This window comes from Brachycentrus maculatus, unplaced genomic scaffold, assembly GCF_059751285.1.
Source record: "Brachycentrus maculatus isolate JH-2025_06_01 unplaced genomic scaffold, ASM5975128v1 h1tg000405l, whole genome shotgun sequence".
Lineage (NCBI taxonomy): Eukaryota > Metazoa > Arthropoda > Insecta > Trichoptera > Brachycentridae > Brachycentrus > Brachycentrus maculatus.
The window spans coordinates 405,112-419,586 of record NW_028281154.1 but is presented as its reverse complement, the minus strand read 5'-3'; the positions used below and the strand labels follow the sequence as shown (position 1 = coordinate 419,586).

Below are 14,475 nucleotides of genomic sequence, written 5' to 3'. Positions count from 1 at the left end.
ATTTCAGATATTTTTATAAAAATATTAGAATACTCGGAATAGTTCATCATTTTAGTATTCGGTATTCGAATGATTCGTTCGGCGAATATTTGGGATTATTACTTATGACCTAATCGGCCATTTCTTCGCAGTATAAGTAATGTTATTCTCGCGTGGTTGTATCGAGAGTTTTATTAGCACCGGCACAATCTACTCGCAGGAGTAGGTGCAAAGTAGGAGTACAGTATATCCCATTGTGTTCCGATCAGATTGCTTTCTACTTCCTATTTATCTAGGTCGGCTATGCCATCATTTGAATAGCTCTAGGATGAGAACACTGTTTGCGGATGTGGAGTAACCCTTAGGTAATTGCCTACTGAAGATGGATCACTATTTTAGCTCTCGATTAAGTAATACATTTGTTCTATGGCAGTTGTTCCTATTAGTATCGATGATTGGAGATAGCCTTTTGATTACGTAGCACGAATCAAATATTTGTCCCCGAAAATTAAATTATTTTGTAGGTCTATTCAAACTACTCGTATTTTACTTTTTTAAGTAAAATTATTTATTTCACTTATTTATTTCGTATACTACTTAAAACGCCATCTGTTATTTGCCAGAGTTTTGTGGAGGAAAATAGCCTTCATCTCTTAGTATATATCTATACTCAATATATAAGGATTGGAATTCTTTCAAATTCTTTTCCTCTATACGAAAAACACACTGAAATATCTTCGCAATTCATGACTTCTAACCAATTTATTTATCCTAACGATATTTTGTTAATGTTCTAATCTTTTGTGATTTTAGAATCTCATGTAATTATAACCTGGGTGTTTGTAATATATTTTTCATATGTACCTTCACTATCCTGCCTGCATACAGGCCTCTCATAACGTAGTAACTTTGCGGGTTTATTCCTTCCAAAAAAATGTGATACGCAGCTAACTAAACTAACTAACCATCAAGCCGCTTCTCCACAGGGGTAGGCAGAGATAATCGGACGCCACACCACTCTGTCTTTGCAAACATTATTCGCCTCTTCCACATACATGCATCTCCTCATACATACCCGACGATTATTACGACTCCTGACCCGGCCGCTTTCAAGTATTTTGACATTTTTGATAAAATTATTATTATTTCTTAATGTGATATGAACATCTACAACCAGATATTATAAAACAATGTTAGATATTGTTTAGTCGATCGTGGAAGCAATTTAAGATTCAACATGTGCCCCCATTTTTCAGAAGGTACGTTTCCTAGGTAGTTTCATTTATTTATTAAAATTAAACACTTGAATAATCCACTCAATCGAGTTTTGTTTTATTTATATAAAAAAATCTATTAATGTTTTAATTTGTACCAGAAGATGAAAACAATTGTCATTTTCGAAACTAGTCGTAAATAAAATAAAACTCGATTTAGTGGATTATTCAAGTGTTTAATTTTAATAAAATAATCATGTCATTCCACAAAGTTAATGCCGAATCAATAAATAATATAGTTTCATTAAATTTCGAAGTGTTTTCCTTTACTTTATGGGCGTAATAATCTTTTCAAAACGCTTTTTGATGTCAAATCTTGATGCTCTTGTTTTTCCAACAGTGAAATGGAAAACACATTACCGTTAAAGCCATGTCGCGTAATACAACGTATCGATATTTTATATTAAGAAAAATGGCGAAGAGAGATCAAATTCACGTATTCCCAAAATTCGAAATTGACTTCGCGTTTTCCTTCGAGATTTCTTAAATTGAAGCTGCGTAATATTGTGATTTCTTTGTGTGACTTTATTGTACAAAATCAAATATTCGCCAGCGAAACAGTCGTACTCTGTTGATGTACCAGAAAATACTTTGAAAATATTTTCATTTCTATTTGGAATAAGAATCAATTTACTTACAAAAATGTAAATATTACACGCACGCACTCAACCCCACAATTTATTTATCGCATATATTAAAATGGCGCGATTTCAAAATTTAATAAATCATTGTTTTTCTTTGCTTTGTTTCGAAATTATAATTATTACAAATTCCGTTCAAATTATGTATCATTAGCATTATATCCTTTATCATTTCAATGAAACTGCGTGGAAATTTATTTTTGAAGTAATTAAACATGTTATACATACATATATATGTATATGTATATATATATATATATATATATATATATATATATATATATATATATATATATATATATATATATATATATATATATATATATATATATATATATATATATATCCCAGTAACGTACGTGTAAATTTAAAACATTTACTTAATATTAGGTGGTAAAAAATCAACACGTATTTTTTTATTCATCTTCATTCAAATTTTTTAAAAACATATAAGTCTCACCCCAACCTAAACTCTATACCGAGGAATATTTTTTTATTAATTTAATTTACTTGGTTATAATTTGCTTTGTTTAAAAAAAAAACAAAAATTGTAAAACGCACTCCCTCTCTAAACACAAGCATATACTTTATTAGAGAGGTAGAAACGGTATGTTTTCAATATTTTGTATGTTTACTAACTATTTTGTATATTTAAATATGCATTTTGTAAAAAAAATTAAATATAAAAAAATCTATTAAATTGCGTTACCTTGGAATAGTCAACTCTCTGAAATGAGCTAAATAATATGAAAAATAAAGGAAATTATTTTAGGGTAAGACTATTAAAAAGCGCTTAATAATTGTAATTGAACGATATTCGATTAATTTTCAATAACACCGATGTAATTCCTTAAACGACCCCTCATTACTGGTTTCTGGTTACCCTTTAAATGTATCAATAACTTAAATCTGTCGGTGAGCTCAGCCCGTGTTTGTATTCACCCATAAATAACGGTCGTCCTGAATTGGGGTCGTTCCGAATAAAGTATTCTGAAACTTCCCGATTTTTATTGCTTTTTGTCTATGTACTAGAGACACCAGCCCTTCCTTGTGGGCTGCCCAATAATTATACTAAGTACGTAGCACCTATGTACATTGTGGGTAGTTGTGTTCCTGTCTTACCTGTATCTTGCTGTATCGGATACAGCTAACTTAGAAGTTTCTTATTAGACCAGTAGCTAGCTATAATTCCATACCTTAAAGTGATCCCGAAAAAAATGTTTTCACCATATGTTATATTAATTCTAAAATTGTGAATGAATCAGTAAATATCACAATGTATTTTACTGATAGATATTTTTTCGATAAACTCTTTTTCATAAAACAAATTTATTTCACGTACAAGTATTAAAAAGTTTCAAAGTGAATGGAATTTTCTTCGTAATATGATTTAAAAAAAAATGTTATTGACAAGAAAATAATTTATGGCTAGTGTTAATAACGTTATTTATTGTTTCGGCATTCACTTTGTGGTAAGACACGATGAAATTATCAATAAAACACTTGTTTTTGTACTACTTGAGTATTATATTGTTACGACTAATTTTGAAGCTACAGATGGTTTCTTCTACGGGTTTGAATATTAACTGTTCAGTTTATATTTTAAATATTAAATTGTATATTTTATTTGAAATAAAAACATTAAAAAATAATAAAATTCGTTGTTTAGTTTATATTCAAACCCGTAGATGCGAGCACCTGTAGCTTCCGAAACTAGTCGTAACAATATAATTCTGAAGTGGTAAAAAACAAGTGTTCTTTTTATTATTATAATCATAAAACAATTATTATTTATTAAGCATTATTTACGTGAAATACTTAGCTCCATACATAAATATAGGATGCTTTAGTTAAATAGTTAATGATATAAGCATGTATTAAAATACTACGATATCCCCTTATCGAGTACAGTTACTAACAACATGTTGATGACATACATTTTTAATCATTGTTTTTTTGAGTCAGTTCTTTGAAATCGACGAAAAAAATCGTGACTAGTAAAGTGCCCAGATACTTTACACTCTACAGTTTTCTCTGCCTCTTTATCTTGTCGAAATTTCGCAATAAAGGCGTATTTATTACCTATCTCCATAGTGAAGTAGGATTCGTATTCACGAACTGTCATGATAGGAAATTAAATTTTCCCCTTCTGCGCTCAGTGAAAAATTCGTCCCTTCAGTTAGAAATGAACATTCGATAAAATGTTTTCTTTGTGGCGCTTCACAATAGGGACGTGCTTGAAATATGTATGGAACATTTCACACGACACTCGCGCCCTTTTAAATACAAATGTCCGTAGATTTATGGCGGCATGATCTCACTTCCGTATTCCATTTCCAAAAATGTATATATTGCCGACACGTCGCGTATATATTGTCTCGTGAAAATTATTTATTGCCAAAGCGACATCCTGGACTTTATAGTATTTACCCCCTGAAATACACTAGTTTCACATTAGACGAGCTCGTAAAAAAAAGACGGGCAATTTTCAAACGTTTTTTATTTTTCACCTTTAAAGTCAAGTATTCATTTAGTCGCAACTTAATTTACCAGATAACTTTTTACTTAATTGTTTTTTTTTCATAAAACACTGTTTTTTAATTGAAATGTGGTTTTGAAAAGTAAAGAGTCGTTGATATGTTATGACCCAGAGGGGGTGAAAATAAATATTAGTGATTTTACACTCAAATATTTATTTAATATTACCCTGGACTGATCCCTGAAGCGCAAGATCACCTTGCCTTCATGAAAGTAACGATCAAGATAACACTGTCTCAATATGGATCATTGGGTGCGGATAAGGGTTAGAAAAAAATATTGTAGTTCTGAAAAAATATTATTGTCTAAATTTTTAATTTCTTTTTTGTGTGTTAACCCTATTAATTACCATACCCTATTATAACCATACCCTTACCCTTTTACTCCCTTCCTCACACATACACTCGCACTCTTTAAAAAAAAATATCTCTTAATGTTTTAATAGTTATTATAACATAAATGTCGAATTGTTTAATTGGCTTTATTTTTATAAATGTAACTATCATTGTTAATGTAATGTAATATTTATTATTGGTAATGTTACTATTTTTTATTTTTTATGTTACTATACTTTTTTTAATGTACAGCTGTACAATTTCCGAATAAATAAAATAAAAATAAATAAATTAAACAGTTAGTGCCATTGTTGAACTGAACTTTCCACATAGTTAGACGATACATCTCCTAAATTGAATATCGTAATATTGTGTGTGTTCAACTAAGTTATCTTCCAATCTCATGCTATTTGATTTAACTATTCCGTGAACACTGTTCAGAGACTGTTCCCGATACACAGAGAAACTTATGTTATAATGGTACTTGTTTATAATGCTCAGCTTAGCGCAAGTGTTGCAAGACTTATCTTGAAAAGTTCCCCTAGCAAATTCTCATTCTGACAGTCACAATATAAACTTATTGCATTCTTGGTATACATGGAAGCTTCATAGATACGAGCACTAGTCACTTGACAATATTTAACCCTTCATTGCATGATTTTTTTCATTTCAAATAATAATAAAAAACTATAGTATCTTACTCTAAACATTGGAAGAAAAACAAATTAAAAAGAATGAAAAACTTTTTACAAAGAAAAATAAAGAAAATATTTATGTATCAAATTTGCAACAACATGCAATAATTATCCTTATGAGATATTGATATATGTTTTAACACAAACTTTTGGCTATGTAACAAATTTGATACACGATGCAGCAAAGGGTTAAATGAGCATGTTTTTATCATTATCTTTCAAATGTATTTTTATCACAACATCACTTTATTTTTTTATATATATATTTTTAAAGTTGATAAATATGTGATCTATACCAACGTATTTTTATTATTTACAACATTTTCAGTGTGTCCAAATATTTGTCCACAAAATCTGGATTATCTCTTACAGGAGCTATTTTCATATTATTTTTTGACATCTCATCAAAGATGAAGAAGAATATGGAAGTCTGGGCATTTACGGGGCTGACGACCGTCATAGGCTGGTTTAAGTGATCACTTTACACACGTGTAACATTCACCAATTCTACCCATTATTGACAACCACACTACTCAAATTCTTGGAAGTTCTATAAATATGAACCAATATTGAAACATTGTTCTTGAATCACTAGAACTTCACTAGAGACATCTATTGGTGAGCTGAAAATAAGCTTTTTATTGAGCAGAAACTCTTTTATAAGTTTGTGAGTTCCGAATCCTGGATTATAATCACACACATGAGAAACGCCAGAAAATATCATTTTCATTTTTATTATTTAAGCTTATAATTTGACCAGATAATTTATTTATAACATTTTGAGTGTGTCCAAATACTTGTTCAGAAGATCTGGATTATCTCCAATTACAGATTAATAATGGGTAGAATTGGTGAATGTTACACGTGATCACTTAAACCTGCCTATGGCGGTCAGCCCCGTAAATGCCCAGACTTCCATATTCTTCTTCAACTTTGATGAGATGTCAAAAAATAATTTGATAAGGAAAGTGTTATATTACCATACCACAAAGTTAACAATGCTTTTAATATACAAAATATTATATATTTCATTTTATGAACAAATAGGACACTCATTTATCTCTCACGTTCTGCTTGAACTGCGTACTGTCCTTCACCCAATAAAATTTTCTAGGCCAGTGCATCGTTCAGTGGTCCCTTTATACATAAATTCAGACCTAATAAATTCTTCATCCGTGTCAGTGGTACCGGACCACCCTCGCGGTCGCCAGTCTGTCGACCAACCCTTCACTCCCACACCATCAAAGCCATCGCACACCCCCATTAATGATAATAATTCAGCCGGCTGTATCGCATTTCTCCGACGGAAAAATCTCGACAGAAAACGTTCAAAAACTGTCTCTTATTTTCGGTTACTTAGTTACGCGGAAAAGCTTTTTTTATTCCCAACATTTTAAGTGTGTCCAAATACTTGTTCACAAATCTGGATTATCTCAAATTATAAGAGTTTTTTTTTATCATTTTTCATCATCTCAACATTGATGAAGAAACTCTTTCATTTGCATGTGGGGTCCGAATCCTGGATTATAATGCCATACATGAGAAACGCTAGAAAATATTATTTTCATTTTATTATTTTAGCTAATAATTTGACCAGTTAATTTATTTACATTTTGAATGTAATCCAGGATTCGGAGCTCACATACAAATGAAAGAAAGAATAAAAAAGCTTCTTTCATGTCACCAATAGATGTCTCTAGTAAAATTCTAGTGATTCAAGCACTATGTTTAGAAATTGAACCATATATGTATATAGAACATTTTGAGTGTGTCCAAATACTTGTTCACAAAATCTGGATTATCTCCAATTACAACTACATCTTTGATGAGATGTCAAAAAATAATAATAATAATAATAAAAAATAAAAAAATTAAAATATATATATACCTATACATATATATATATATATATATATATATATATATATATATATATATATATATATATATATATATATATATATATATATATATATATATATATATATATATATATATATATATATATATATATATATATATATATATATATATATATATATATATATATATATATATATATATATATATATATATATATATATATATATATATATATATATATATATATATATATATATATATATATATATATATATATATATATATATATATATATATATATATATATATATATATATATATATATATATATATATATATATATATATATATATATATATATATATATATATATATATATATATATATATATATATATATATATATATATATATATATATATATATATATATATATATATATATATATATATATATATATATATATATATATATATATATATATATATATATATATATATATATATATATATATATATATATATATATATATATATATATATATATATATATATATATATATATATATATATATATATATATATATATATATATATATATATATATATATATATATATATATATATATATATATATATATATATATATATATATATATATATATATATATATATATATATATATATATATATATATATATATATATATATATATATATATATATATATATATATATATATATATATATATATATATATATATATATATAGAAGTTACAAGAATTTGGTGAATACTACACGTGTGGAAAATGATCACTCAAACCAGCCTATGACGGTCGTAAGCCACCCAAATGCCCAGACTTCCATATTCTTCTTCTATGTTGAGACATCAAAAAGCAATATTACCTTTTTTTATCTCGTTTTAAGACTGGTGAAATGTCAAACATTTTTATTTATTGCTCTGAGAAACTTTCACGTAATACTAGTTATTCTCTAACACTTAATAATATTTCCTTATTCCCTTTCGCACAATTGCTTACTGTCTTCATTTAAATTTCGTAAATGTCGTGACTTTGTGAAATAAAATTAACGGTACTTTTCGGATTTATTATGTAGGGCCGTGTCCCAATCCACTTTTCGGTTACTTAAACCAATATTTTGTAGGTAGTCTTAACTGCGCAGTAATACCTACCTATACTATCTTGGATATAAAAACAATTTACTGCCTTATTTTGTGAGAATGGGTTCTTCAACACCGGGGCGTGAACTAATGTATTATCTAATAAAACAAAATAAGTATTTATTTTTTCTGTTATATGTGTAGCGTATGAGTAGACCTTTGATTCTTGTGCACAATATTTTAACACAAATGGTGCGTACACCCGTTTTTTATTTGTTTCTGTTTGATACCTTCTATTTGTGCAATCGTTTTAATATGCAGACTGCATTCATATCGTGATCAATGACTTGGTGGACGATGAGTCTACTTGTCTTCTGTGGTTTTCGCTATTGTTCGTTTTGTCCGCCTCCGTAGTGTAATGGTCAGCATGGTCGGCTACCGTTCTGGAGGATCCGGGTTCGATTCCCAGGGGTGGTAAAATAAATATGAGTGATTTTTTCACTGTTATATTTATTCAATATTACCCTGGACTGGTACCTGAAGCGGAGGGCTGATCACCTTTCCTTGATGTGTAAACGATCAAGATAACACTGCGTTTATATGACGCAGTGCCCTATCCACCATTGGGGTGCGGATAAGGGTTTTATTTATATTTATTTGTTTTGTCCATCACAAGAACATTCAATACCCCTCGAATCGCATCCAATTATTATTTTAATCAATAAAGTAGAATTCCTAAAAATAATTCATACGAAAAGTCGTAAACATTTTTAATCAAAAGAAATTCATACAAAAATAATAAACCCATAATTAACAATATGACAATAACTAAATCCTTCCCCTATTGTCTATGTTCCCACTGATAAGAAATAAATAGTAAAAAAATAATAATCTGAAACAGCTTTTACCCCTCTTCAACCTTCAACATCCCAAGGACCCAACTCTAATATTTAGAATTAGATTCTTGTACTGTGTTTGAAAATGATGTGGAATGCATCGAAACACGTGTCACGATAGATTTTAAGAAAAATTGATATTTACCAAGTAAAACATAAATTTAAATTGGACCACAAAGTGACTGTCGAATCAATTAATGAAGTTATTATTAATCATTCAGAGAATCCACATGTATTAGCTGTCAATACTATCAATGAGTTTAAAAATGAATCTGTTTCTGAATATTCCATTACCTTTTGACACATATTTACGTGTTGTAATGTCACATTTCATTGCAACACGAGCGATTCATCAAAATTCGCCGGAAGATAAACCATTCAGGATCACGTATGGCGGCTCAGGGCCCAAACAGTCAAAGTTTATCGGTTCGATATTTTATAAAAGCGTCGTTTTTGTTCTTTCCTGATGATAAGCACATTTATTTTACGATACCGTTTTAAAAGTAAACGATTTATGTAAGCGGTGTGGGAAAGGAAGATAACTTGGGTTGGGATTCTAACGTTACTCTAATGATTATTACCAACAAGTGTTAAATTACAAACAAGTGCAAAATAAGGGTTACTTTTATGTATGTAAACGCCGAAATCTGTGTTTATCAGTAAATTAATTTGAATGAATTTTTTCATTAATTGATTCGGTAGTCACTTTGTGGAAAAATCTATCCATTTTTAATTTTAGTGTTACTTATTAAATACCACTATTTCTTAAAATCTATTGTGACATGTGTTTCGATGCATTCAGCATCATTTTCAAACACCGCCAAATGAGGCCAAGTCTAAATTTATGGTTGTGTCCTTGAGGCACAACTCTAAAATGTGTAGTATGAGAAGGTTGAAGAGGGGGTATGAGCTGTTTCTTATTTTTATTTAGACTTGGCTTCACAAACAGTGTTTGATAATGATGCTAAATGCATCGAAACACGCATCTCAATAGATTTTAAGAAATAGTAGTAGTTACTAAGTAAAACTTAAAATAAAAATTGATTGACTTCACTTGTAAGTATAATATATGCATGATGCTTTTTGATACATTAATAAAAATCCCGTGAAAAAGACGATGGATTACCATACAAATTAATTATCCATGCATATTTTTGCTGCCTTCTTAATAGTTTATAGGAATCTTTTTCGGGACAAGATAAAATATTTTTAAAGCTAATTTCGGTCACTCCTCAACAACGTCATATATCAAAAAACTTGATGTTTCAGGAGATCGTTTTTAAAGTTTAAGAATATAATGAAATGTATTAAAAATAAATATCAAGCTACTTATTGAACTTTTTGCTGTGCAACAGATCTTTTTAGGTTAAACGTGGAGGTTTTTTCTCCATTAGAAAAATATTTAGTATATTTAAAAAATAATTAAACAATACTTTTTCTTCAAAATGCAAAAACAACACTTTCTGCCCTAAAGCGGGTAAATATTAAGTTAAAAATATGCCGCTTTTGCTGGTATATATTGTAGTACATTTCCTGGGCATTCCGAAAACATGCACAACTGAAAATTGACGGTTTTTGATATTTAACGTTGTTGAAAGGAGTGAGCGATTTGCCTAAACTTATTTTCGATATTCCATTTCTCAGAACTCGGAAGCGTTTGTAGGACTTGTAAATCGTACTACTCGTAATATATTGTGTTTGTTACTTCCCGACTCCCGACTTGTGCCGTTTCGCTCGTGTGTTATTTGGTTTGTCAACATTATTCAATGCCTCGTCCAGCTAGCGACCAGCGCCCATTTCGACGTCTGCTAGTGGCAGTGAATACGAATGACGGATCATTGTTCCTATCCCTATCATGGTACACACAACTGTGGTCTGTATTGTTGCTAAATAAAACTACAGTAATGTCCCGTGTGATTGACTTGTACGTCTGTTGGTGACGTGACCTACAGTTTTTATAATTTATTTTCTATTAATTATTTTTTGCTAAGTTTTCGGGCTGTGAATTCGCGTGTGATATCCGAGTAACGAAAACTATGATATTTGTCATATTTATTAAAATTAATAAAAAACGAGGCATATTCGTCCGGATAAACAACTCGTAACAAACGTGTAAATGTTAGTATACTAAATTGTATTTTATTATTAAAATCACATAAAACTAAATTTGTGAAAACTGTTTCGCCTTGTTATGGAATTTTTAAACTTATGTGAGTAGTTTAAAAATTCCATAAAAAGGCTTAACAATTGTATAAAATTTTATTTTTATACGTTTTTTTATGATAAAATACAATTTAGCAGACTCTAAAAATCAGTATTTGACTTTAAGATTCAATATATAAATTAAAATGGAGTTCTTCAAATGAAACGCCGAATGTATAAATAACGTGTATGTGATTTCTTAAAAATATTTTCAAATCTTTTCATTTATATTGACTTGAAGTTTATCGATTATTTTCAAGAATCGCATATAGTATTTTTCAATTGAACGATACCACGGTGATCTTTGCCTTCTGTGGATCTATGTGAGTTGATTGAGTGGTAAAGGTTTACCTCCTCCGAGACTCAATGGGAGTCTGGTAGCGAGTGCAGGGCGGGACCGTATGACCCGCTGGTGGATCTTCAACGTCTGCAATGGGCGGCAGTTCCGAGATGAGCAGTCGCCCGACCAACCAGAGCCTAGTTAGTATTTTCTTGATTGTTTTGTGTATTTTGTATATTTTCCCTAATTAGTTTTGTGTGATTTTGGTTCAATAAAATTCATTTTATTTTAATCTTCTCCATCTGCTCTTCAGTTACCATATATAATAGATTCCTGAAAAGATTATTCTCTTTATAAAATAAAATTACTTTTTTAAACCACTTTTTATTGGTACTTTTCTACAACCAGTTTTGTCAAGAACCTTGTCATCATCTGGGTTAAACGTACATGTTTAGCCCTGGTGATGACGTCGTCGAAACCGGTTGGAGAAAAGTACCAATAAAAAGTGGTTAAAAACTAAGTACCTAATTCTATTCATTTGCATCCGTATTACATAAACATACATTGTATAATGTGTAAATGTGTTTGATTTGTTAAAATTTAATCCAACAAACACATTTTATCAAAGATTTAATGTGTTTGATTTGTTAAAATTTAATCCAACAAACACATTTTATCAAAGATTTGGTGAATTTACTATACTTTAAATGTCTAAAGATTCAAAACTTATTTCGTAGACTGCTACTCATACTCGTATGATGAAACTTTTTAAAAGGAATTACAAACTTTTCTGCAGGTAGAATAGTTAGGAAATGGAAGGTAGATGTGAAAATAAATACATTTTAATACCTAGACCGATTAAGGATAAGTTTTTTTAAAATACATTTTGCAACTGGCGGGAATCGAACCCGGAACGCCAGTTTTGAAGTCGAATATCTACCCGAATACGTCACGGCGCCTGTTGTTTTCAATGAAAACGAAATTTCATTATTTATTATTACTTTTTATTCTACTTAAATAATTTAATAATATTTTGCAACGAACGAGAATTTATTTGTATTATGTAATTGAATTTGAAATAAACATGCTTTTATCGAATGATGTATGAAAGGAGACAATAATAAAATGCATTATGATACCGAGTTTAAAAACCTCGCCGAAAGGACCCAATTCCTTCAACTGCACTTGTAGCGGCAATCACAAATAAAATGTTCCTTATTCAGCGGTGTCATCGGTGCTGCACACGATGCATAACGCAAGTTCAATTGGCTATTCACACGACAGATGGCGCCACATTCGTTCGCAACACGCTTGCGTTACGCCTCTATCTCTGGTTTATATAGCCCGGCAATACCGAGCATGGGCATACTTACCTGGCGTAGGGGATACCGTGATCAACACGGCGGTTCCCCCAGGGCGAGGCTCTTCCATTGCACTACGGTTGGGCTGACCCTTGCGATTATCCCTAATGCGGATAACTCGGGCGCGTAATTTTTGGTAGTCGGGACTGCGTACGCGCTGTCCCGCCCATTTAAGAATAATAGAGCCCGATAAAAGGCGTAGGTTCGCTAATGCGGACATGTCAGCGCGAAAGACTACTACCTAAGCCCTAAGAGTCCTGACTTATCTTTAAAGCGTAGCTTAACGGAAGTAATTTTAATAACTGTTCTGCTTTATTTTTCTATTTCTTCTCTAGCCTTCTATTCTCCACTGCTGGATATAAATAAGTCTCTTCCGTTGCCTTCGGTCTTGCTATTTGCAGCCAATTTCCACTCCCCACAGTGGCTATGTTGTCGAACCATATTTTTTGGGGTCTTCCGACATCTCTTCAACAAATTGCGAGTGTTTTTGCCTAGAATTTTCACTCATGAATTACATGACATTATAGTAACTTTAAACATAAAGAGCAAATCCACTCACGATTAGGCATAGGCTATGAAAATTAAAGTTGAAGCCTGAGTAGGGACATGATAAACGGTGTAGCATAAGCCGTAGATAGATTTCAGAGTCACTTGGACGTTAGGTAATTCAAAAAAATATCTCGACAAATTTGGGGTCCATCTTGTGGGGTCCTGTCTTCCAAATATGTCTCGACCATTGCCACTTGAGTTCTTGCCACGCGATCCATGATATCCTCTATTTTGGTTCTATTCCTGATTTCGTTATTTCTAATCGCTCAGGCTTAAAACCAAGCATGGATCGCTGTGTGCATTTGAGCTTTTCTTTATTTATGTCGAAGCCATACGGCTGTCCAAACTCAAAACACAGTAAAGGACAATTTTTGTAGTTCCTTTATTTTTGCATTTTTGGACTAAGTAGATTCTACTTAGTCCAAAAATGCAAAAAAATGTCCCTTACTGTGTTTTAAGTTTGGACAGCCGCATAGTCTCTAGTGCATATGTGTTCACTGTGTGTGTCCAGTATGCACGTATGCAGGATTGGTACGTTTTTCTTTTAAGACAGGTCGCAATTTCTTTACTCTGTTGAATTTATTTGTTTGTTTGAGTTCTGCTTTAGGATATACAAAATTGGTAATAAACAGTAGAAATCGAGAATTTAATTCTAATAGTCGTTCTACTTTGAAATAAATTGTATTTTTCGCTGACGGATCACCATTATTAAACATATTTATGTACTATGCCTGGTACGTCGCC

General features: G+C 30.7%; 1 non-coding gene across 1 annotated transcript; it reads left to right on the top strand.

The window, feature by feature from the left end:
• Nucleotides 1-13,186: 13,186 nt before the first annotated feature.
• Nucleotides 13,187-13,348, top strand: LOC148302836 (U1 spliceosomal RNA). The gene has a single exon (XR_015838582.1). It is a non-coding gene; the product is annotated as a U1 spliceosomal RNA (small nuclear RNA).
• Nucleotides 13,349-14,475: the final 1,127 nt, after the last annotated feature.